This window comes from Apaloderma vittatum, unplaced genomic scaffold, assembly GCF_000703405.1.
Source record: "Apaloderma vittatum isolate BGI_N311 unplaced genomic scaffold, ASM70340v1 scaffold9517, whole genome shotgun sequence".
NCBI lineage: Eukaryota > Metazoa > Chordata > Aves > Trogoniformes > Trogonidae > Apaloderma > Apaloderma vittatum.
Window position 1 is genome coordinate 126,606 of NW_009725789.1, and position 5,597 is coordinate 132,202.

The window sequence follows — 5,597 nt, forward strand, 5'->3', positions numbered from 1 at the left end:
ACAAGGAGTTCATGTAGTTATGGAAAGAGTCACAGAGACGGAAGACCTAAAGCCTTGTCTATCCACCTCTGCAAGGTGAAAGAAGTTAAGATTTCTGTGGTTGGCTTCCTTGTCACCTTATGAGATCCTAATTAACCACAACAAGGCCAGATAATAGGTCCATATGAGCAAAATTTGAACAGAAAGTTTTAAAATTAAAAGAGGCTCATGCATGTGAGGATGAGATGAAAAGCAAGGCAAGCACATTGAATGAAGATTTTTCAAGCCAGCATTTTGACTCAACAGAGGTGATAACACCTGCTGCACAGCCCATTCTTCCCACTCCCAGGAGGAAACTGGATGGAAGTTTTCGGCATGGGTTAGAAGCATTAGGCAGTCTCCCTGCATCTCTGAGGGTATCAGTTTCAAAGTTGATCCTTTCCCTTCTGTATGTAAAAGCTACAATTTTAAATGAATTGAGAGATTAAGGGAGACTTCGTACCACAGATCTTGTTCACTCGGAAGTCCTTTCCTGTGGACTCGGCCAGGTACAAAGCCTGAAATACCTAGTGGGTCGCATTTTATAAGGTGACAACAGAAAATCACTTATGTCAGCTATTGGCTATTCAAACTCTTAGAATCAGAAACAAATGCAAAACATTCACAGAAGATAAATGTCTCCCAGGAATTGTGCCAATCAATTCACTACATGAACAAAAGATCTGGCAAGTCCTCTTAGGGAAAAGTAATACCTCAATGAAGAAGAAGGGGATAAAAAAAGGTGTGTGAGACATTTAAAAAATGGTGAATATCGAGCTATATTATTGAGCTGAGAAAAAAATTACCAGCCCCTGGAAGAGGAGGCCAGGAGCATCAGTCAGAGGTGCTGGAAGGTCTTAATTCTGATTGCATTAGCCAAGAAAAGGTCAAATGGAGAGTGGAGTTACAGGCTTCTGTTTAACTGCATATTTTGTTATTGTCAGTGATGGGAGGAGAGTGATCCTGCCTTCTAGTCCCAGGGCTGAGCTGCATACCACGTAGGTGTTAGGGAATCTGAAGGGCCGTACCTCATGCTCCAACTGATTGTGCAGAGCTCCTTCCAACACCAAAGTGCAGTGAGAGGGATCCTTTATGTTGGCTTTTGCAGATTTTGGGGAAGACCCGCAGACCATTTAGCCTGAGCAAGGGCCATAAGGCCAGTTCTTCCCGGTCCTGAATGCCACCTCCAAAGAACTGCATTTTTTCAAGTCCCATTGGTAATAAAGGAGCTATAAGGACTCAGTTATTTTGCAGGACTGGGAAGTCTACTACAGAAGCTTCATAATTAGTCCATTTAATATGCCATAAATGTCTCAATGATAAATCAGAAGACCATTTCATAAGAGGGAGTGAGCGCTCATTTACAGCGGGCCGGATTCATCCCCAGTTTAATTCAGCTAACTTCAGCACAGTTACAGAGGGCTTGCACTTGCCACCACAGCCCCCAATCCAGAGTGAGTCATGGGTCTGTTAATGGGGAAGGATCTATTTTTCTTCTTAACTACTCCAGATGACACTCTATAAACTGGAATATTATTTATCTGTGATTGTGGTTTTATACTGGGAAGGAAATGAATGATGAATTGTAGCTCCATTTACTTCACTGTATATAATTGCTCTGACTCTGAGAACTGTTTGAAAAGAAAAATGAAGCTATCAAAATCAAATTAAAAGGTCAATAAAATAGAAATATAAGCCAAAGACAGCATATACTTCTACCCTTACTGGTGCAGTGTACTACAGAGTATGTCATGTTATGATATTCATTGGTCTTCATATCTTGCTTAAAAGAGTAATAAATATTGATGATACAGGTACAGAAAAGGCAGATGCAGTTTATAGTACATTTTTTCCAAATGTCTGTGAAAGAAGGGGAGGAGTGAAGTTATGTGGGTGGGATTAACCCATTAAGAAATGAGAAGGAATTTTCCAGGCAGTATGTCTACTGATGGACAGAAAAATGTGCTGAGTGTATGAAAAATTGACAGGATGGAACTGGTTTGCTCTTTGCACATCTGAATTATTCCGGGGGTGTTGAGAACTATTGAGCAAGTGTTCTGTAAATGAAGTGAACTTGGAAACAGAATTAAAAACTGAGTGCAGGGGGAAAAACAACCTTCAGAAACAGAAAGCTGTGCCTCCCTGATTTTTTGTTTTAACAGTTAGCCAAATGTGTGATGCACACAGACACATTTGGAAGAACTCCTACTACATTAATTTCAGCAATTTGTTCTAATGCAGTCAAACTTGGAGATTTTGGAGTGGTTAATAGCAGGCAAAGCTTTCAGTTTATCACACATTTCCATAGCGTCAATGTCTAAGGAGCTGCCATCTATCAAATCAGTTTAGAGATCAGAGCCCTGTTTGACAATGCCAGATGTGTATTCATTATTCTTATCACTGATGTCATATGGGTTGCAGAAATGACTACAACATGTCCTTCTTTCATTGACTGAAGATCAGTATTCAAAACATCACTGAAGGATTCAACCCCAAAATTAGTTGATGCACACACTCATTTTACCTTGTGATTCATCCATGTATTGCTAGTTCTCTTTTTGTCTGGCTGAAGAGCTGGAAGAGCTGGAAAGATTTTGGCATCTGTTTCCCCAACCAACCAAACAAACCATGCAAAGCTTTTCCCAGTATAATAGTCCTTTCATAGTAATCTCTGTAAAAAAGCAGAAGATAATTCAACGAGCAGGCTCTGAAACATGCAACTGTCAAATATTCATGCTTAACTAGGTACAAAGACATTTAAAACTGTGTAAAAGAAATGCTGATGATATTGATATTGCATCCTTAGTGACAGAGAGGCCCACCGTAGAAACTTCCTCCTGTAATGTTGGTCTCTGTTGCAAACCACTAGAGCTGTATTTTCTTGCTTTAATGTGCAGGATGCAATGAATAAGGAAACCCCTTTTTTTTTTTCCTCAGACTATGGCTGACAGGACTAGTAGAGCACTGAGTTAATCTGAAGAAGAAACAACTTTGAAATCAAAACAAAGCAGAGGCTCTAGCAGCTTTAGCATATCAGGGTCTAAAGAGGAAATGGTTTTTGTGGTCCTGCTCCTCTGCATTTTGTATTTGTAATGTGTTCTATAAGATCTATAGCACCAGAAACTGAGTTTTAGGTCACTGATCAGCAGCCGTTTGGTGAATTTATATCTAGTGAACTGCAACCTCAGTTGAGCCTGTGCTACTTCAGAGAAAGAGCCACAGAAAATGGGCCAGTACACAGCATGAGTTGATTGAAATTCACGAAATTATTCATTAATTGATATCAGAGCACAGTGAGGAAAAAATACAAGTAACCCAGGACATTTTCTCTAAAGCAAATAGCTATGAAAGATGCAGCAGGGCAGAGGTGAACCAGGGCACAGCCCCCACCATAGGAGCAAACTTCCTGCTCAGTTTCTTCTCTGGTGATGAGGAGCAATGGCATGATAAGGCAGGGTCCATATGGCTCATTCTTGCAGATGGGATTTTTAAGAGGAAAATGGGCATGCTTGGGCTACATTTTCTTCAGTGCTATCAGGGAAGAATAGGGAAGTCTAGATCCTGCTGGTCCAAGTTCTCTGTCTCCCTCTTATTCAAAATTACAGGCCAACCAAAGTCTCCTGTAGTACTGCCTACTAATGGCCACAAACACCGCCTCTTTCACAACATTACTTGTTGACCTTTCTGATTATTGTCTTTTTTCCCTTCAGCATCTCTGAGTTCAATATGGTGTTTTCATGCATCAAGTTCTTGGAAATATCCCCACCCCAGTATTTTGGTACACATAGGATTGAAATAATGGCCTATTTCAGGAAGTTTCAGAGACAGTGTTCAGTGAGGTGCTCTTGGAGCCCCTCTGAAACTTTCTCATTACTCAGTATGCGAACCAGTTCAGTATACATTGTACTAAAGGACAGTCCGCAGTTTCTGGAAGTATTTGCTTTCCACAAACATAACCTTGCTTGCCTTCAGCTTTTTTTAGATTTCTTCTTTTATTTTTTTTTTCATTCTATTTTTAAATTTGTTATTTCTGCAGTGGTAGAGAGCTGCTCAAAACCTCTGTCCTAGTGAAAAAACCTGCCGTAACAGACCTGTAGTTGAACAACTGGGAAATGCCAAATAACTGTTCTGCCATAAATGGAAAAAGTCTCATCTTACCTTAATCTCCAGGGTAACACAGACCAGAGGAAACGTCTGATGTGCTCTGGAAATGAATGAGTGATGTCTCTGTTGAGTACCAGTACGGTCTTTGAACTGAAGTGCAAGAAATTAAGTGCAGCAGAGAGGTCTTGGAAAAGATCTCTTGAGCAGAGACAGGCAATCCTGTTACTTCCCAGAGCACTTCAGCTCTATGCAGAAATAAACAGTAAAGAAGGGGTAAATTTAGAAAACAGCAGTATGTTCTAGCAACAAAAAGGGTGGGATGTGCAGAGGGGAAGAAAGAGAAATGTGTTTAAACAGAAGGCAGCTGTCTTATGAAATGTTTCTAGGATAGTTATATTTATCTGATGGTTTTCCTTGAGGTGCTGAGACTCATTAAATACTGGAGACATGTTGTCCATGTTTGTTATCTAGCATTTTCCTGTATGGCTTATTCAGTGATGTATATGTACCAAATGCATTATTTAAGAAGTTTAATATTGGAAGAATACCGAGGCAACATGGGCTGTACATGATTATGCTTCAGAAACAAACCACAAGAGGATTGGTCAACAGTTAGGAATCAGCTTGGGACTGGAAAAAAATTCCACTGGGAAGAACAGTGAAATTTCTATTACTTTCCAAGGACTTGAGACCAGGTGGGGAAGTTGCAAGGAACAATAACTAGCAGAAAACATCTACTAGACAGATAAAACCAACACAAGGGCTGGACACCAAAAACCATTTACTGTAGTGTTTCTTTTAGGAAGCTATGTGAAGATACGTTTGTAACTTTGGAAGAAATTTTCATTTCGCAGAGCTACTTTGTAATTATCTATGTGAGGTCTCACTAGTACATTTAAATATCCAAAGTGTATGTTTCCTAGGTACATTTGAGAAAGATTTTTTTCTCTGTCTTCTCCTCTGCAAAATTGTTTTGTAAAAGTGCATAAGTAATTAGGACTGGAAATCCACTGCACTGATTTCAAATGAGAATAGGGTTTTCAAAACCGCGGAGCATTTGCCCTTTACTGATCCCACTGGGGTCAGTTTAAAAACAGGCTGCTGCAAGTGGAAATGGAATCATGCCAGTCATGAGAACTTTAAAAAAAAGTCTGCCTTGAATAAACACAGAGGTTGAGAGCCGTATTTCACATAGATGAAATACTGGTGTGCCTATTGTTGCAATTTCTAATGTATTTGGAAAGCAGTGTCAGATGGTAAGTTTTTCTTACATCTTAATGGGTAGTTTCTTCAAGAGAACCAGAGGAGAAACACTCAACATTATACTTTGTTTAAAAGAATACAAACTGCAGAGCTCACAAGAAGTTCTCAGACAGCATAAGACCAGTTAATGAATTCTCAGAACTGCCATCTGTGTGTTGCACGTGAAACTTTTGTTTTGTTCTGCTGTTCATCCTTTCCATTGTATTTAGATT